A 22,261-nucleotide genomic window follows, 5' to 3' on the forward strand; every position below is an offset into this window, starting at 1 on the left:
TGATCAAGTCTATCTATGAACAATATTTGAATCTTCTCTGAATTCTTTTATGTATGATTGGTTATATTTGCAACTCTCTTTGAATTATCAGTTTGGTTTGGCCTACTAGATTGATCTTTCTTGCAATGGGAGAAGTGCTTAGCTTTGGGTTCAATCTTGCGGTGTCCTTTCCCGGTGATAGTAAGGGCAGCAAGGCACGTATTGTATTGTTGCCATCGAGGATAACAAGATGGGGTTTATTTCATATTGCATGAATTTATCTCTCTACATCATGTCATCTTGCTTAAAGCGTTACTTTGTTTTTAACTTAATACTCTAGATGCATGTTGGATAGCGGTCGATGAGTGGAGTAATAGTAGTAGATGCGGAATCGTTTCGATCTACTTGTCACGGACATGATGCCTATATACATGATCATGCCTAGATATTCTCATAACTATGTTCAATTCTGTCAATTGCTCAACAATAATTTGTTCACCGACCTTAGAAAACTTATGCTCTCGAGAGAAGCCACTAGTGAAACCTATGGCCCCCGGGTCTATTCTCATTATATCAATCTCCCTCACTTTAATCTTGTTTTGTTTTTTACTTTGCCTTTTACTTTTCACTTTGCATCTTTATATCAAAAATACCAAAAATATTATCTATCGGATCTCACTTCCGTAAGTGACCGTGAAGGGATTGACAACTCCTAATCGCGTTGGTTGCGTTGAGCTCTTTGTGTTGTGTAGGTACGAGGGACTTGCGCGTGGCCTCCTACTGGATTGATACCTTGGTTCTCAAAAACTGAGGGAAATACTTACGCTACTCTGCTGCATCATCCCTTCCTCTTCGGGGAAAACCAACGCAAGCTCAAGATGTAGCAGTAAGCTAGTGTGTTTTAGTACATGTGCAATGTAATGCGAGTGGGCTGCTTTCTTGGCTTGTGCCCTCAACGTGTAATCCTACCGAATTACAAATAGTTCAGTTGTCTGCTCTGCTGTATTGCTTGATTCGAATGCTTATTTGTTGTTATGTTATACCTGAGTTGGCCAATATGTCAGCAGTTCCTGCTGTACTATCGTAAAGAAATGCATGCCTATTTCATTTGAGTCCTTAACTTTTCCTCTCAACTTCATCACAAGACTGTCTTCGTAGTTTATATGAGGCCGCATTGTTAAGTGCTTTCTCAAATTATTTGAACTGCTTAGATGCCTTGGCAACTTAAATATAGCGGTTGTACAGTCCCTTTCAACTAGGGATATCAACTGGGTCCGGTTTAATCCCGATTAAAGTCCACTAGTGGTATGATAGTTCAAAAGAGTTTTTGTTTTTTTTTTTGAGGAAAATGAACTAGGGAGGTAGCAAAAACTAACTAGATGGGACTGGCAGATTTCGTTTATTTGCCACTTACATCCCTAGTTTCATCTTACCATTTTAATTTCTTTTCGGCTGATGCTGCTTCAAACCATTTAAATATAGTTTGCCATGCTCGGCAATAATTCGTTCGTCGTTTACCATGTAAGCTTACCGCCTGGATCATACAGTAACTATCTCTTACTGATGTCCAGCTGAAACCTTTCAGGATGCCGTTCACACTAGGACACAATGTACAACCCCAGAATCTATTTGTGGAAGCAGTGCGCCATCCATGTTACCAGATGGTAGCAGTTCAGAGGAAACACCGCCGGAGAGCAGTCTGAGTACAGATATTATAGTGCTTGAGGCTCTACTAGAGGCACAAAGAGATGGTGTGGCTGCCATGAATGAGGCAATATTTATCTTGAGGCTGGAAATTACGGAATTAGCGGCACGCATTATGCAAGCAACCCAAGAATTGGAGGAAGTAAGAATGTTGCATTTGAAGACGGAGGAGGTCCTGCTGTTTCTGCTATCTGAAGCCCAAGATAATCCCGGTTCTTCTTTACATACCAGTTGAAATTTTCATTAGATTATTGTACTTGCATGTTGTGTCATGTCTCTGAATGGATTATGTTGCAAGACCCCCTATGTTGTCATGTGTTGTAATGATCCGAATTTTTTAGGCGAGGTAATCCTCAGTACTTGTATGATTGACATAAGGTGAACTGTTTGTCGCGTGAGCATACTGTATTGGATGAAATAACTGTTTGACTCAGAGTGTATCCAACCTACTGAATTCGAAGATCATGGCATTTCTAAATCATAATCATATATAAAGGTGGAATAAATCTTTGTTGGGGTTTTGAAGAAATAAATAACAAACGTATAATTATCTGTGGATATTTGTAATCGAATACAAATTGGATTTGAATTTAGTTTGCCAGGTCCCAGGGCAAACGTGAATGCTAATTCTCCCAAGTTTTGAATGAAGCGGCTAAACACCCTCTATAATTTGTGGGCTGCTCGAAGCAAGTGTTTGCGAGATGGAAATTACTATCTACCCCTGACACTTGACATCCTTATCGACAGGATTTACACTACTGTCGATAGGGGTAGACTAGTAACTTCAATCAGACGTGACACGACAGCCTCTGAGCCCATTCAGACACGGTGGGCGCCAAATGTGGGCGGCAAAACACATTTGATTCAAGCTCGTCCGAAAGACATGTGTCTCTTCCTCCATTTCCCCATTCATACACGGTGGGCGGCAAAACAAACTATCCTCGTCCGAAATCGACATAGGCTTATATTTTAAATAGGGGCAGATGTGTAACTTCCATCAGACGTGACACAACCGCCCTACCTGTCAGCCCCGTTCATACACCGTGGGCGCCAACCGTGGGCGGCAAAACACCCTCTCCTCGCCCGAAATCGATGTAGGCTAATATTTTAAATAGGGTCAGATGTGTAACTTCCATCAGACGTGACACAACCGCCCTACCTGTCAGCCCTATTCATACACCGTGGGCGCCAAAACACCCTCTCCTCGCCCGAAATAGTTACCGGCAAATATTTGGGAGATGCGAGATTACCGTCCTATCCCCAACCGACGCGATGTCCAAAATTTTAAACGGGGGATAAGTTCGTAACTTTCCCCCATTTTAGAGAAGCGCGTCCCAAAGTTTGAGATCCCCCCTCCCCTCCATTTCCCCATTCATACACCACCGGCGGCACGACAACCTCCGCACTGCGGCCAGCCTCCTCCATTCGCCACCCTATCCTCCACCTTGCCGGAGCCGCTACCCCTACCCCGTCGTCCACTTCAAGAGATGGACGTCTCTCATCCACGGCGCTGGACTAGGATCCTTTCATCGCCTCCTCTCGCTTCATCGGCGCCGTCGTCCACCTTGCCGTTGTTGCTCCTACGACCGCCTCGTCCACGGCAACAGGATATATCCCCCGACCCGGCCGTCTGCCGTCTAAAGTCTTCTTCCCCGCCGCCAACAGCCATCGCACCCGCAGCACCCTCAACGTATCAGCATAGGCCTACACGGCGTCGCAAGAGAGGTGGTACTCTTCCATATGTGCTTAAGTTATTGATCTCAACCGGAAAATAGATCGTAATTTGTTTACTGTACTTTTCTTGTCCGTACCAAATCGTAGTGGCTAGTTGAAAGCAAACATTGGTTGCAAAGTAGCCTTATCCGGTTTGCACCTTCAGATCCGCCATGGCATGGGCACTATACTCGTAAAGCTTATGGTTTCCCCCCTTTATATTCACTACCATCATCGTAGGTGCTTTGTGTCGTGCTAGCACTGCTCCTCAAGACCTCAATCCAAAGCTTACGTGCTGAAATACGAATCTGATATGATGCTCATATCACTAAAACAAAGAACGTTTAATTGGTCACCTAATGTTCCTATATTCGTTTCAAAAAGCATGTGCGCCACCCACTGGTCTAGCTAGTTCCACTTTCCTGATTTTTCTCTTGATGCTTAGGGTTTTCCCCTTTTATCTACTCTACTATGATCTGCGTAGGTGCTTTCTGTTGTACTAGCATTACTCCACCCTTCAAGCTAAACAACACAACACTCAGAATTCGAAAGCTTAGTTGTTCAAATATGATTGTGATATGATACTGATATTAGTTAACCGACACATTTAGTTGGTTAGCTAAAGGTCCCACTTGAGTTTCCAAATGCATGTCGCGACATATAGAGAGACATCATAATTGCATTTCTTTGTCACTTGTTGACCGTACTTTCTTGTCCATACCAAATCTTAGTTGTTATTTCAAAGCAAACATCGGTTGCTAACTACCCTTTGCGCGGTTTGCAGCTTCAGATCTGCCATCCCACTGCCACGGTCAACATTGTACTCATCATGCTTATGTTTTCCCCATTTTATGATGACCACAATTAGCCTACGTGGTTCGTGTCGTAATAGCACTGCTCCACCCATCGATCTAAACAAGCTTAGTTGTACAAATTCATATATGATATTATTACTGATATTAGTAAAACTGAGAGATGTTTAATTGGTTAGCTAAATGTTCCTACTTTAGTTTCAAAATGCATGTGAGCCACATATGGAGAGACCGGAAAGATTAGTATTTCTCTGTGCGCTCTGGTTCATCATGGGTGGCCAACCGACATTGTATTAAAAGACTTGTAATATCTTCAATCTGCTTGCTCTTCTGCTCTTCTTTAATATGATACTCTTCTCTTGTGGTCGATTGGTCAGGTCGAGTTGTTCTCCCTTAGTATATTTTGAATCTATCAGGTCAGGTCGACTTGTTCTTCTTTACTATATGTTGAAGCTATCATCTGCGAAGTGTCATCATGTCTGGAGCTCTCATATTTTGAGTAGTAGGCCACATTATATTAATGCACACAACAAATTACAGCATGCATGGCATCTTTTAAAAGAATTACAGAGATAGCAGAAAGGGGTTTACAGGGAGGCAGTATTGGATTAGAATCACTCCTGCATTACAAAGAAAATCTCACTTGTTTTTATGTTTTCATGAATGTCAGATATTGAACATTATCAAAATGATTATGAGAATGGGCACACGATAGGAATATTGCGGAACGATCCACTGGCTAACAAACTTGGCATGGTGGAGGATGGCCTATCTTATTCACCCATCAAGGTGCTTGCTCTAACTTTGCAAAGTTGTATTGGTCGCACATATTTTGCTTCTGACCTCTTGCATTACTTCTACTTTGTTACACCATCTTCTTAGTTTAAGCATCATATATGAGTATATGCCATACCTATCCATTTTCTATACCTATTCCATGTGTCGTCACACTATGTTTTTCCAGTCAAATGTTGTTCTTTTGTAATAGTTGTCCAAAAGGAAGAGGGTGAGTGCAGATCCTCAAGGAGTACAAACTAGGTATTTGGAAAAGATAGTGATACATGTTAAATCAGATAGATCAGCAGCCACAGAAAACACAGGCCCAACTGTACCACACTTTACCCCTACTCTAGTGGCCAAACCCCTATTAGAACTGCTGGGAGCCCAGCGTCAGGTACTGTCTATGATATCAATTCAAAATTTGAACTCCTAAATTTCTGCTTGTGCCTTACCTTCTCTCTTGTATGAAAACTAATTTCAGATGAATCTCCTTGCTCAAAGGATCATACGATCTCAAAACAATAATGGGCTCTGCATTGCTCTTGTCAGTACCTCTCTCCCTTTTGCCTTGTAACACTGTACTTAATTAATTGCTATTTGATTATGTATCATCAGTCTGCACATGAGCTTCATTATCCTCTGTTTCTTCCAATATAATTTGATCCATATTTACTCTTTGCAAAATGTAGAATAATGGCAACGCTTAGAGAATTTTCTTTGGGGAATTTATTGAATTATCCTTCCATCAACATGGAGAAGGGCTTTGTCCAGCCCATGTTAACATGTAATGTAAGTTCATCCTTCTCAAGCCTTCAAACTTTGTTCTAGTATAGATTAGGATAGGCATCATTTCCTCCATTGTTGTTTGCTTTGCTGTTTACATCTGATTGGATGTTTGCAACAACTACCAGTTTCAAATTGTAGTTGTAAAAACATGTTCCTTATGCAGAACAGATCCATTTATTTGCTTATATAATTGTGAAACCTGTTATGTGTCTCCTTGTTTCTCTTTCAGACTCGTATCTCTTACTCCAGGCAGAACTTTAGGGATGATAGTGAGCCAAACCATCTTGAGGACAAGGAGATGACCCCAATGTCCTGTGTTGATGAAGACAGTGAGTTGAAGCTACTCACCAGCAGGTGTGAGACAACCTCTGTGCAGTCGCTGCCTCAATCAGTTCGACTTCTTCAGTCTCAACTTAAAGCGGAAAGGCTTGCGTCAGATCAGCTCCGACTTGAAGTCAAAGATGCAATGAAGATGTCAGAGGACTGCCGTGCGCACCATCACGCCTTAAATCTAGTGTTGATGCATCTATCGTTGACACAACTGAGGTCTACTCAGCTTCTTCAGCTGTTTGGGGAGGGCCGACCTGGCCAGGCCTAGTGCCTTCTGAAGTGCTCTCAGTTTTGTATATTCTTTTGTCGGCGCGTTTATTTGCACTGGTGGCGAACTTTGATGACCAGTGGATGTAATATGTGTGATAGCCATGATAGCCTAGCATAAGTTGCTTGCTTATTTATTTCCTTGTTGTCTTGTTTATTTGTTTGCTTCTAGTCATTGCAGTTCTTTTTCCGCGGTTTGCTAGTGGCTGCAATAACCTATTTTTTAAAAACTAGGCCATAATAACCATGGGCTAATATTTACTGTAGTGACACTGGGCCTCCTATGGGCCGTAGAAACAGTGGGCCTTCTACGGGCCGTAGAAACAGTGGGCCTTCTACGGGCCGTATCATCAATGGGCCTTATACGGGTAGTATGATCGATGGCCAAACATGGGCCAATAACAGGCCGCATTATGGCCGTAAACGGGCTAGAGTTGGAATTGTCCGTTCATGGGCCGACCATAACGGGCCATCGTTAATAGGCCGTATTTGATGACGCTATGAAAACAGCCCAACTTATTAACGGACCACAAACGGGCCGACTGTAACCACGGGCTGAATTTGGCCCACAAGCAGAAAATGACAGTAACGGGTCGTAAGTAAATGAATGCTGGAAATGAGCCCAAGAATAAATGGGCTCTGAGAAGGCCAAAAGATAACATGGGCTGGAAACGGCCCAACGGAATAACGGGCTGTTAATGGGTAAAGTGATACACTGTTCATCACGGGCCAGTTTCACCACAGGCCGTTAATGGGTGTAAAGTGATACACTGTTCATTACGGGCCAGTTTCACCACGGGCTGTTAGTAGGCCAAGAGTTACATAGGGCCTCATATGGGCCGAAAGACGTCATGGGCCATACATGGGCCAGAAGTGAAAACGGGCTGGAATCATATTGGATGGCCCAGATGACGCTACTGGGCCTAATTCGGATAGGGCGTAACGGGCCTTGGGTTAGCGGGCTGTAAATGGGCTATATTTGAACAGGCCGTTAACAGGCTTTCCATGGGCCGGCCCGCCAGCTTTTGACCAAGTCAAACGGGCCGGCCTTTTCACAGGAATGGGCCTCTGTTGGGCCATGCCACATGTCGACGAATCATAGGCGCCTTCCGTCCAATGAGTGGTTGACATCTGTACCAACGATGAGCCGACACGTGTTTCCTCCAGCCAATGATGATTTTACACGTGGAAAACCCCATTGGTCGGGGCTGTTAACGTGTTATCGGATCCAAAACCTGACCCGATAGCTTAACGGCGTTCCGTTACGGTGGATGCCACGTGTCGGTCACCCTTAATGAAAGCACTTCTGTGATGCACGATTTATCGTCATAGAAGTGGACACTTCCATGATGATAATTTTGGTAATGTCATGGAACACTTCTACGACAGCACAGGTATGACTATCTTGATTCTGTCATAAATTTGTCATGGATGTACATGCATGACAAACAAGTGACCTACTGTGACAAACACATATCATCACAGAAGTGTATTTTTTGTAGTGGTAGCATGGAAGATATCGCCATCTCTTAGTTGTTATGTTGACAATGAAAGTATACCACTCAAAATATTATTTATCTCTATTTCAAAACCGAGCTCCGGCACCTCTACAAATCCCTGCTTCCCTCTGCGAAGGGCCTATCTATTTACTTTTATGTTGAGTCATCACTTGTAACGCCCTCGATGAGGCTATATCTCCCACGTGTCGAAGCACGACTTAGAGGCATAACCGCATTGAAAGCAATGTCGCAAGTGAGGTAATCTTCACACAACCCATGTAATACATAAGGGAGAAAAATACATGGTTGGCTTACAATTGCCACTTCACACAATTACATGAATAAAGCATTAATCATCCAGATACAATCAAGGTCCGACTATGGAAACAAAATAAAAGAAGACTACCCCAAATGCTACACAGATCCCCGATCGACCCCAACTGGGCTCCACTACTGATCAACTAGAACAAACAACACAAAGGACAAGATATTCATCGAGCTCCTCCTGAGCTTGGTTGCGTCACCTGCTCGGTAACATCGGCACCTGCAAACTGGTTTTGGAGGTAACTGTGAGTCACGGGGACTCAGCAATCTTACACCCTCACGATCAAGACTATTTAAGCTTATGGGTAAGGTAAAAGGTATGAGGTGGAGCTACAGCAAGCGACTATCATGTTTGGTGGCTAACATACGCAAAAGAGAGCGAGAAGAGAAGGCAAGGCACGGTCGATAAAACTATGATCAAGAAGTGGTCCTAGAACAACCTACGTCAAGCATTACTCCAACACCGTGTTCACTTCCCGGACCCCGCCGAGAAGAGACCATCACGGTAACACACGCGGTTGATGTATTTTAATTAAGTTCAACTTCAGGTTTTCGACAACCGGACATTAACAAATCCCCATCTGCCCATAACCGCGGTCATGGCTTTTGAAAGTTCAAAACCCTGCAGGGGTGTCCCAACTTAGCCCATCACAAGCTCTCACGGTCAACGAAGGATATTCCTTCTCCCAAGACAATCCGATCAGGCTCGGCATCCAGGTTACAAGACATCCTCAACAATGGTAAAACAAGTCCAGCAACACCGCCCGAATGTGCCGACAAATCCCGATAGGAGCTGCACATATCTCGTTCTCAGGGCACACTCAGATGAGACATCCTACAAGTAAAACCAACCCTCAAGTTGCCCCGAGGTGGCCCCGCAGTCTACTCGGTCAGACCAACACTCAGAGGAGCACTGGCCCGGGGGGGTTAAATAAAGATGACACTTGAGTCTACAGAACCCAGGGGAAAGAAAAGGCTAGGTGGCGAATGGTAAAACCAATGTTGGGCCTTGCTGGAGGAGTTTTATTCAAGGGGAACTGTCAAGGGGTTCCCATTATAACCCAACCGCGTAAGGAACGCAAAATCCGGGAACATAACACCGATATGACAGAAACTAGGGCGGCAAGAGTGGAACAAAACACCAGGCATAAGGCCGAGCCTTCCACCCTTTACCAAGTATATAGATGCATTAATTAAATAAGAGATATTGTGATATCCCAACAAGTAAACATGTTCCAACAAGGAACAACATCTCCATTTTCCAACAAGGAACAAACTTCAATCTTCACCAGCAACTAACAACGCTATAAGAGGGGCTGAGCAAAGCGGTAACATGGCCAAATAACGGTCTGCTAGGACAAGGTGGGTTAGAGGCTTGGCTCAACAATATGGGAGGCATGATAAGCAAGTGGTAGGTATCGCAGCATAGGCATCGCAAAAGAGCGAGCATCTAGCAAGCAAAGATAGAAGTGATTTCAAGGGTATGGTCATCTTGCCTGAAATCCCGCAAGGAAGAAGAACGAGTCCATGAAGAAGACAAACGGACGTAGACGAACGGGTCCTCACAAACACGACGGTATCGGAACCAACCCGAAGAAGCAACACCGGAAAGAAGCATACAACATAGTAAACAAACCACACATGAACATGGTATGATATGCGGGATGCGGTATGTGATGCATATGCATGATTTGGAAAGGAATGACAGAACCTGGCCTCAACTTGGAAATCCAAGAGTGCCACTGGAAAGATGAGGTGATTTCGGTTGAAATCGATATAAAGATCACCGGAATCGGATGCACGGTTTGGAAATGGCAAGCAAAAACAATTATGGCACCGGTCTGTGATAATCAGCAAGTAGCCATCTAAATGCATCAAAATAAATATGCTACAGCACTCAAACATGACAACAAAATACATGGCAGGGGTCCACTCATGATGCTCGACAAAAGATGAACACTGAGCTACGGCTAATTCATTCAATAACAGGTTCAAACAAGCATGGCAAAAGAGCAAATGATAACAGGTTTCAGACTTAGTGAAATTAACACAAGCCTGGAATTTAACATCAGGAAGCACACTTTAGAGCATGAAAACTACATGCTACAGGAACTTAACATGGCAAAGCAAGGCATGGCATGAAGCTACTCAAAGAACTTAACAAAATTCCCTTAGTGACCTTGAGCCAAAAGGGATCATAAAATACAATGGCAAGCATGTGAACATGGCAAAAACATAAACAGATTCAGACTTTGTGAAAAACTGGAGCATGCAAATTAGTTAACGAGTAGGCATGTTTACAAGCTCGATGCACTCACTACAAAGCATGGCATGACAAACTAAGCATACACCCATCAAGAAGACATGGCATAGGAGATAGACATGGCAAGAACAACAACATAGCATGCACGGATCAATAGCAACATCCTCGGCAAAATCGCTAATCATGTCAACAATCTGCCAGGATTCACGAAACAGCAAAAGTAGAGCTCGATTAACTCAAGCTAGGGTGCTCCATAAATGCAAACAGAGACATGGCTGGATAGAGCACCACAATGTTAACAAAACATCCTTACTGATCATCCTCAAAAGAGGCATGGATCACTAGGAAACAACATGAACATATGGCATACCGACAAAAATAGGACAAGGACTTATTGAAATTCTAAGTCCCTGAAATCAGCATTACCAATTACGTTACTTTGCAAGCTTGTGCTAGTCACCAAAAATATCACAAAAATACATGGCAAGCACCTCTGTAAAGATGGCATGGCATATAACAAAACACATGTAGAGCTCAGGATCATATCATGCACACATTAATCATGGAAAAAATGACAAAATGCCATTTGCTGAAACAGATCTGACAAATTCACCACATAGCCCTCTTCCAACAGCATTTAGGGCATCAAGATGAGCTCAAATGAAAATGATGCAATGAGATGAAATGATGCACTCGTCGAGACGAACATTCGGATATGCTACACGCGCAAAACGGAGCTACTGTGAGGGAGTTATGATGCAATGAAAATGCCCAAAAAATAGGGGACTTAGAGAAATATACCCTCTCGAGAAAAAAAACATCAGGCCAGAGGAAGTGGAGCTGGGCCTGGAGAAGATGGGCCAGCGCTAGGCTGGGGTGGCCCATGCGGGAGTCAACGAAGCTCCTCCTCCAGATCGGGCTCCTCCCGATCCGGCGCAGGGAGCGGTGACTCCGGCGAAGCCGTGGACGGCGGCATGGGTCCGGCGGGGATATGCTCCGGCGAGGGGAGGGCCGGCCGCGAGCAGGAAAGTGCGGATCCCAGCGCGGGATGTCCGGATCTGGCGACAACTGGGCCGGACGGGGACGCCAAGTCGTGGGGCGGCACGCTCCGGTGATCCCCGGAGAAGAGGACGGCGTCGCAGGCGAAGGGTGGTCCGGCGATGTGCGCGGCCTCCGGCGAGGTCCGGCACGGTGGTGGACGAGGGAGATCGAGGCACGGGCGCGTCCGGACGATGGCGCTGGCGATCCGGGCGGTGACGGACGGCTCCGGCGCGGGGCCGGCCGGCGGAGCTGCCTGGCGGCGAGGTTCCGGCGAAGGGCGGCGGGTGCTAGAACGGCGAAGGAGAGGAAGGGCGCGGGCGGCGCAGATCTGGGCCCAGGAGGGCCTCCCGCGGGCCGGGCGGGCCACGGCGGAGCGAGGAGAGAGAGAGAAGACCCGACGAGGTGATGTGGCGCGCGCGGGTTGGGCGACGTGGTGGACGTGTCCGGCGGCGGCGGGGAAGGTTAGGGTAGGGTTTCGTCCGCGAATTTCGAAGGGGGGGTGTTTAAATAGGTAGAGGGAGCTAGGAGAGTCCAAATGAGGTGCGGATTTCGGCCACGCGATTGTGATTGAATGACCGAGATGATGGAGGAGGTTTAGGTGGGTTTTGGGCCACTTTGGAAGGGTGTTGGGCTGCAACACACACGAGGCCTTTTTGGTCCCTCGGTTAACCGTTGGAGTATCAAACGAAGTCCAAATGGCACGAAACTTGACAGGCGGTCTACCGGTAGTAAACCAAGGCCGCTTGGCAAGTCTCAGTCCAATCCGAAAATGTTTAGCACCCGCACACAAAAAGAGGTAGAAAGGGACAACGGGTGACATAGGAGCGCCGGATTGCAAAACGGACAATGAGGAAAATGCTCGGATGCATGAGACGAACATGTATGCAAATGAAATGCACAAGATGACATGAAATGCAAAGCATGACACGCAAGCAATGACAAGGCAACAACAGCGAATAACTGGAGGACACCTGGCACATCGATCTCGGGGCGTTACAACACTCCACCACTACGAGAGGATCTCGTCCCGAGATCTAAAATGGCACCGGAGGGACAACGAAAGAGAAAGAGGAGAGGTAAAGCTAAGTTGCTTCTTTGACAAACGAGTGAAACCACGAACCTTGCAAAGATTAAACCATATAAAGAAAGAATGCAACGAAGAAGAACAAAGTTGAAAGCACTCCGGTAGGGAAGAGGAACAAGGAATTACAAATTCGGACAGCACTTCGGTTGAAAAGAGATGAAAGACTTGATAAAATGAAAGAGCTTGAGCAAAGGGGCACAACACTCCGATTAAAAGGATAAGCATGACAAGGACAAGAAGAAGGTTTGAAGAGAGCAGCAACGCAATGCCTCCGGGAGAAAGAAATAGAAGATAGATGATTAAAATAAAAGAATGGAGAAGAAAATGCCAACTTCTGCCACAAAAGAGTTTGAAAAGGCATCTTGAGGAGAAGGGTCGAACGGAGTTGTTCGAACACCAACAACGAAAAGATAAGCTTGATATGGTCTTGTGGAATACATCTCAAATTATGAGGTGACAACCTGCCACTCACGGGAAAAGAATTGGATTGATATGAACAAGGAGACGAGAAAGTATTTCACTGGGAGGATAAAGAAGAACTTGGGTCCTTTATAAGCACCATAGATAGCAACAATCCTTAGGGAAGGCATTAGGTGAAATATAACCCAAGATAACTCCAGCGACAAGGTTGATGGATTTAAAATAATCATTCTTAACAACATGTGAATCATGGAACAAAAACTCAGATTATCAAGAATGACATAATACCACCTCCAAAGATACAGAAGAAAGAATTGCACTCCAGATAGCAAAATGAAGAATACTTGAGCTCCTTAGAAAAGAATCTCGATGAACACTTCGAGAAGGGATTAAATCCTTTATGAACCATCATGTAGAACCTTCATGAAGAACTCCGGCAACAAAAGAATGATCAAACGGAAGGAAAGAGAAGTTGAAAACACAAGGTGAATCCTTGTGCCGATTTAAATGAATCTTCGTGGTGAAATAATTGAAAAGGGTTGGAACTCTGGGAAAAAGAGAAGATGAAACAATTGAAATCAGGAATTTGATGGACCTCTGGAATAAGGAATTAATCATTTAGGTGAATCAAGAATAAGAATTACATTATGCTTATCCTTCACCAATTAAATTGATGACAATCAATGGATTTGGCACACTACTTATTCTCATAGAAAGGATTAAGATAGATATAGCGCAAACTTGAGAAGGTCTTCAACGATCCACCGGTAGGCTTGGAAAGAACGAATGAATTGATATGATAACGAATAAAGAGAATCTTGGAAGAACCACCGTAAGAATTGAAAAATATGAAAGTGGCAAGGACACAAATCACCGGAAAGAATTGGAAAACGAAAGACGATACTTGAGGGAATTTGATACATGAGGACGAATAGATGTCGAACTTATTAGAGAATATTTGAGTGATGCACCGGTAAGATTTGGAGAATGAGAGCTGAAGGCTGAGAATGCATAAGTCTTATGAAAAGATGTGCTCCGGAGAATCAAATTGAAAAGAATCTTGAATTGCTCCGGATAGGTGAAAAGAACTCTCACAATCAAAACAATTATGAGAGGATGGCAACAAGCTAGAATGATGAATCTTTGAGAGAACGGATAAGATTTGGAGGAAAACTCTTCTTCGGTCTTCAAATGTTGATAATGACGATGAGAAGCACCACCAAATTGTTGAGATACTCCGGTATGAAAAATGGAAAGGTTGAGCCAACGATGAAAAGAATTTGAAAGATCTTGGAGAAATACATATGACCGATGATGAATCATTCTTACGTCAAACTCCGAAAAGAAATTTGAGGATAGCTCCGGGAAAATAAGAGGAGTCAGGTAAGATCCTGGGAAAAGACCTGTGGGTTAGAGCCCACTCAAAAGAAACACCGTTGAAATGATTTAAAAGAGATGTTGCACCGGTTGAATTAAATGGCTAGAATGAGATAACAACCTCGAAAGATCTTGAACGAATGCAGAGTGGAAAACACGAATCTTCGAGATATCTTGAGCACTCCGGAACAAATGAATAGCGAGAAATGAATGGTTATGAGGTACACCGGCATGAGAAAACATTGAAATACGGAAAAGAATATGATCAACACTGAAAGCTTGAATTGGATCCACCGGAAAAGGGAAGAATGGAGAATGATGAACTTGAAGCTCCGTTAGGATCTTCATGAGAATCACCGGATAAGAATATTGACAGAAAATGATGGAGAGACTTCACAAGAATAAAAGGATACTTGATAAATACATCGGATTCCTTGAAGAAAAAGGGTGGGAGGGCGGGAAAAACAAAGGCAACTTGAGGACGGATGAAGACAACACAGTTGAGAAGAACTAGTAATAGATCTTGCTGATATTGGAATGATCGGATCCACTTGAAGAGAAGCACACCAGTTGAAAAGGATTGACATGACAGTCTCGATTGTCATGAAGGTTTAGTATTCCCATAGGAATATGAGAACACCGCTTAGGGAAGGTATGGAATCAACATTTGACTTCGAAGCAACTCGAATACCACAGCTCAAAACAAAAACAAAGGATTGGCTTGCAAAATAAGCCGGAACAAACATATGATAGAGATTTCGTCCGAAGTTTTCGTGGTGGGGCCTACACGGGCTCGATCGTACAGCACCATCATGTACAAGGCAGTGCACATGACATACGAAGCGTCCCTGAGTCGGCATAGCCAAGGACTCTTTAAGACACAACGAGACCACTGTAAAACCAACCGTGGATAGGCGGACCACTAGACGTCGAACCCCAATTTCATATCATACATCTGTCGGAAGGATATCCTAAGAGCTACTTGAATTCCCACTTATAAACTCCCGAAATTTTCCTGTTATGCAATCAGGTGTTGGGGATACAGGGGAAGCATAATATCTCACCCAAACTAGCAAATCCTACATCCAGCTGTATCCATCCTTCAACACATAACCAAGAAACCTTCGGAAATCGTCTACCTCAACCTTCGAAAAGCATCCGTTATACGAGTTATGGCAATACTCCCGAACTCCCGCCCCAGTACTGGTTGGCGTCGAGTTTATCTCATCAACAACTGCATAAAAGAGATTTTCGATGTCGGTGAAACTAATCTCAGGTATTCCAGAACTGCAACGATAAAATTGTGACGACAACACCTCGGAGCTCAACTCCCCGGGACACTGCCAGAACCCCTAAATGACAGGAGGCACCAAGAACAATGTTCACGTCACAAAACCATCGGAACGATTCCAAGATACCCGCGTGATCCTAAAAAAATTAGTGAAATTTGAGAAGAGAAGAGTCAAAACTCTACATCAGGATGCCTCACCAGAGCGACGAAGGGACTGGGGAGTAAAAAGAAGTCCTAACTCTTCGATATATATAATCCTAGATGACTCAAAACATTTTTCTAGACTCAACAACGCCAACTATTCGATCAAGCATGGGGGTCCTAAGGTCGGGGAAGGCTCTGATACCAACTTGTAACGCCCTCGATGCGGCTATATCTCCCACGTGTCGAAGCACGACTTAGAGGCATAACCGCATTGAAAGCAATGTCGCAAGTGAGGTAATCTTCACACAACCCATGTAATACATAAGGGAGAAAAATACATAGTTGGCTTACAATCGCCACTTCACACAATTACATGAATAAAGCATTAATCATCCAGATACAATCAAGGTCCGAATACGGAACCAAAATAAAAGAAGACTACCCCAAATGCTACACAGATCCCCGATCGACCCCAACTGGGCTCCTGAGCTTGGTTGCGTCACCTGCTCGGTAACATGGGCACCTGCAAACTGGTTTTGGAACTAACTGTGAGTCACGGGGACTCAGCAATCTTACACCCTCGCGATCAAGACTATTTAAGCTCATGGGTAAGGTAAAAGGTATGAGGTGGAGCTGTAGCAAGCGACTATCATGTTTCGTGGCTAACATATGCAAATGAGAGCGAGAAGAGAAGGCAAGGCACGATCGATAAAACTATGATCAAGAAGTGATCCTAGAACAACCTACGTCAAGCATTACTCCAACACCGTGTTCACTTCCCAGACCCCGCTGAGAAGAGACCATCACGGTAACACACGCGGTTGATGTATTTTAATTAAGGTCAACTTCAGGTTTTCTACAACCGGACATTAACAAATTCCCATCTGCCCATAACCGCGAGCACGGCTTTCGAAAGTTCAAAACCCTGCAGGGATGTCCCAACTTAGCCCATCACAAGCTCTCACGGTCAACGAAGGATATTCCTTCTCCCAAGACAATCTGATCAGGCTCGGCATCCAGGTTACAAGACATCCTCGACAATGGTAAAGCAAGTCCAGCAACACCGCCCGAATGTGCCGACAAATCCCGATAGGAGCTGCACATATCTCGTTCTCAGGGCACACTCAAATGAGACATCCTACGAGTAAAACCAACCCTCAAGTTACCCTGAGGTGGCCCCGCAGTCTACTCGGTCAGACCAACACTCAGAGGAGCACTGGCCCGGGGGGGTTAAATAAAGATGTCCCTTGAGTCTGCAGAACCCAGGGGAAATAAAAGGCTAGGTGGCGAATGGTAAAACCAATGTTGGGCCTTGCTGGAGGAGTTTTATTCAAGGCGAACTGTCAAGGGGTTCCTATTATAACCCAACCGCGTAAGGAACGCAAAATCCGGGAACATAACACTGATATGACAGAAACTAGGGCGGCAAGAGTGGAACAAAACACCAGGCATAAGGCCGAGCCTTCCACCCTTTACCAAGTATATAGATGCATTAATTAAATACGAGATATTGTGATATCCCAACAAGTAAACATGTTCCAACAAGGAACAACATCTCCATTTTCCAACAAGGAACAAACTTCAATCTTCACCTGCAACTAGCAACGTTATAAGAGGGGTTGAGCAAAGTGGTAACATAGCCAAACAACATCTGCTAGGACAAGGTGGGTTAGAGGCTTGGCTCAACAATATGGGAGGCATGATAAGCAAGTGGTAGGTATCGCAGCATAGGCATAGCAAAAGAGCGAGCATCTAGCAAGCAAAGATAGAAGTGATTTCGAGGGTATGGTCATCTTGCCTGAAATCCCGCAAGGAAGAAGAACGAGTCCATGAAGAAGACAAACAGACGTAGATGAACGGGTCCTCACAAACGCGATGGTATCGGAACCAACCCGAAGAAGCAACACCAGAAAGAAGCATACAACATAGTAAACAAACCACACATGAACATGGTATGATATGCGGGATGCGGTATGTGATGCATATGCATGATTTGGAAAGGAATGACTGAACCTGTCCTCAACATGGAAATCCAAGAGTGCCACTGGAAAGATGAGGTGATTTCGTTTGAAATCGATATAAAGATCACCGGAATCGGATGCACGGTTTGGAAATAGCAAGCAAAAACAAATATGGCACCGGTCTGCGATAATCAGCAAGTAGCCATCTAAATGCATCAAAATAAATATGCTACAGCACTCCAACATGATAACAAAATACATGGAAGGGGTCCACTCATGATGCTTGACAAAAGATGAACACTGAGCTACGGCTAATTCATTCAATAACAGGTTCAAACAAGCATGGCAAAAGAGCAAATGATAACCGGTTTCAGACTTAGTGAAATTAACACAAGCCTGGAATTTAACATCAGGAAGCACAATTTAGAGCATGAAAACTACATGCTACAGGAACTTAACATGGCAAAGCAAGGCATGGCATGAAGCTACTCAAAGCACTTAACAAAATTCCCTTAGTGACCTTGAGCCAAAAGGGATCAGAAAATACAATGGCAAGCATGTGAACATGGCAAAAACATAAACAGATTCAGACTAGTGAAAAACTGGAGCATGCAAATCAGTTAACGAGTAGGCATGTTCACGAGCTCGATGCACTCACTACAGAGCATGGCATGACAAACTAAGCATACACCCATCAAGAAGACATGGCATAGGAGCTAGACATGGCAAGAACAACAACATAGCATGCACGGATCAATAGCAACATCCTCGGCAAAATCGCTAATCATGTCAACAATCTGCCAGGATTCACGAAACAGCAAAAGTAGAGCTCGATTGGCTCAAGCTAGTGTGCTCCATAAATGCAAACAAAGACATGGATGGATAGAGCACCACAATGTTAACAAAACATCCTTACTGATCATCCTCAAAAGAGGAACGGATCACTAGGAAACAACATGAACATATGGCATACCGACAGAAACAGGACAAGGACTTAGTGAAATTCTAAGTCCCTGAAATTAGCATTACCAATTACGATACTTTGCAAGCTTGTTCTAGTCACCACAAATATCAAAAAAATACATGGCAAGCACCTCTGTAAAGATGGCATGGCGTATAACAAAACACATGTAGAGCTCGGGATCATATCATGCACACATTAACCATGGCAAAAATGAAATGCCATTTGCTGAAACAGATCTGACAATTCACCACATAGCCCTCTTCCAACAGCATTTCAGGCATCAAGATGAGCTCAAATGAAAATGATGGAATGAGATGAAATGATGCACTCGTCGAGACGAACATTTGGATATGCTACACGCGCAAAACGGAGCTACGATGAGGGAGTTACAATGCGATTAAAATGCCCCAAAAAATAGGATACTTGAAGAAATATACCATCTCTAGAAAAAAACATCAGGCCGGATGAAGTGGAGCTGGGCCTGGAGAAGATGGGCTGGCGGTGGGCTGCGGTGGCCCATGCGGGAGTCAACGAAGCTCCTCCTCCAGATCGGGCTCCTCCCGATCCGGCGCAGGGAGCGGCGACTCCGGCAAAGCCGTGGACGGCGGCGCGGGTCCGGCGGGGATGTGCTCCGGCGAGGGGAGGGCCGGCCGCGAGCAGGAAAGTGCGGATCCCGGTGTGGGATGTCCGGATCTGGCGGCAACTGGGCCGGACGGGGACGCCAAGTCACGGGGCGGCGCGCTCCGGTGATCCCCGGAGAAGAGGACGGCATCACAGGCAAAGGGTGCTCCGGCGATGTGCGCGGCCTCCGGCGAGGTCCGGCACGGTGGTGGACGAGGGAGCTTGAGGCGCGGGCGCGTCCGGGCGATGGCGCTGGCGATCCGGGCGGTGACGGGCGGCTTCGACGCGGGGCCTGCCGGCGGAGCTGACTGGCGGCGAGGTTCTGATGAAGGGCGGCGGGTGCCAGCGCGGCGAAGGAGAGAAGGGCGCGGGCGGCGCAGATCTGGGCCTGGGAGGGCCTCCCGCGGGCCGGGCGGGCCACGGCGGAGGGAGGAGAGAGAGAAGACCCAACGAGGTGACGTGGCGCGCGCGGGTTGGCTGGAGGCGACGCGGCAGACGTGTCCGGCGGCGCGGGACGAAATGTCCGGCGGCGGTGGGGAAGGTTAGGGTTGGGTTTCGTCCGCGAATTTCGAAGGGGGAGTTGTTTAAATAGGTAGAGGGAGCTAGGAGAGTCCAAATGAGGTGCGGTTTTCGGCCACGCGTTCGTGATCGAATGACCGAGATGATGGAGGAGGTTTAGGTGGGTTTTGGGCCACTTTGAAAGGGTTTTGGGCTGCAACACACACGAGGCCTTTTTGGTCCCTCGGTTAACCGTTGGAGTATCAAACGAAGTCCAAATGGCACGAAACTTGACAGGCGGTCTACCGGTAGTAATCCAAGGCCGCTTGGCAAGTCTTGGTACAATCCGAAAACGTTTAACACCCGCACACGAAAAGAGGTAGAAAGGGACAACGGGTGACATAGGAGCGCCGGATTGCAAAACGGACAACGGGGAAAATGCTCGGATGCATGAGACGAACATGTATGGAAATGAAATGCACAAGATGAAATGATATGCAAAGCATGACACGCAAGCAATGACAAGGCAACAACAGCGAATAACTGGAGGACACCTGGCACATCGGTCTCGGGGCGTTACATCACTCTCTTATTAAAAGCACTAGCTGGAGAGCAGAGCTGTCATTTGCATTCATTACTGTTAATCTATATTGGGTATGACTATGATTGGATCTCTATTACCATGAATTACAATGTCTAGTCAGTCCTTGATCTTTAAAGGTGCTCTGCATTTATGTTTTGTGGTCTTAGAAAGGGCTAGCGAGATACCATCTTGTTATATCATATTATGATTGTTTTGAGAAAGTGTTGTCATCCGAGATTTATTATTATCGCTCGCTAGTTGATAATGCTATTGATATGAGTAAACATGAGACCTGAAAATTATTGCAAATATGGTTAGTCATGATCTTTGCTGAAAACTTGAATGATGGCTTTACATATTTACAACAACAAGAGCAAATAGAGTTTGTAAAAGTTTTTCTTTATCACTTTCAGTTTGTCAACTAAATTGCTTGAGGACAAGCAAAGGTTTAAGCTTGGGGGAGTTGATACGTCTCCGTCGTATCTACTTTTCCAAACACTTTTGCCCTTGTTTTGGACTCTAACTTGCATGATTTGAATGGAACTAACCCGGACTGACGTTGTTTTCAGCAGAATTGCCATAGTGTTATTTATGTGCAGAAACAAAAGTTCTCAGAATGACCTGAAACTTCATGGAACATCTTTTCGGAAATAATAAAAAATCATTGCAAAAGATGAAGGCCAGGGGGCCCACCACCTGTCCACGAGGGTGGGGGGCGCGCCCCCCTACCTAGGGATGGCAATTTTATCCATGGATCTGGATACCCGTGGATACCCGACCCGGTTGGGCAAGGGTATGAAGCACATTTTCGCCCATGGGTCCGTGGATATGGATACCCACGAACAGCCGGGTTGGGCATGGTTATAGTTTGTGCTCCATGGATATCCAATGGATACCTGTATGACATGTGGGGTCATATGCCAGTGATAGTAGAAAGAGCGAATCAATGGGAAATGACAGGAAATATGCAACTTGTGCCATGAGCTATATGCTGCAGAATCAACCTCTGGTATGTCACACTTAAGGACTCATCGTATTACTTGTTGCCTACTTATGCATGTAGCTTATGTTGACATTTGTGAGTGAATGATGATGAGTTAATTTGATCTTTGGGAAGGCTTCATGCTGACTTTTCTATGCCCATGGAGCTCCATGGGTATGTGGGTATCCAGTGGGTTTGGGCATGGGCACAAGTTGTGCCCATGGATAATTTGGTGGATGGGCAGAGGGTAGGAAGATGGGTCATGGGTTGGATTTGGACCAGCTCCACCCTCCCCAAACCCGACCCATTGCCATCCCTACCCCTACCTCATGGGCCCCCTGAGGCTCCTCCGACGCCAACTCCGACTCTATATATTTGCTTTCGGGGAGAAAAAAAATAGAGGAGAAGAAATCATCGCGTTTTACGATATGAAGCCACCACCAAGCCCTAAAACCTCTCGGGAGGGCTGATCTGGAGTCCGTTCGGGGCTCCGGGGAGGGGGATTCGCCATCGTCGTCATCATCAACCATCCTCCATCACCAATTTCATGATGCTCACCGCCGTGCGTGAGTAATTCCATCGTAGGCTTGCTGGACGGTGATGGGTTGGATGAGATCTATCATGTAATCGAGTTAGTTTTGTTAGGGTTTGATCCCTAGTATCCACTATGTTCTGAGATTGATGTTGCTATGACTTTGCTATGCTTAATGCTTGTCACTAGGGCCCGAGTGCCATGATTTCAGATCTGAACCTATTATGTTTTCATGAATATATGTGTGTTCTTGATCCTATCTTGCAAGTCTATAGTCACCCACTATGTGTTATGATCCGGCAACCC

Source organism: Triticum urartu, chromosome 3A (genome assembly GCF_056163025.1).
Source record: "Triticum urartu cultivar PI428250 chromosome 3A, HENAU_Tu73, whole genome shotgun sequence".
Taxonomy (NCBI): Eukaryota; Viridiplantae; Streptophyta; class Magnoliopsida; order Poales; family Poaceae; genus Triticum; species Triticum urartu.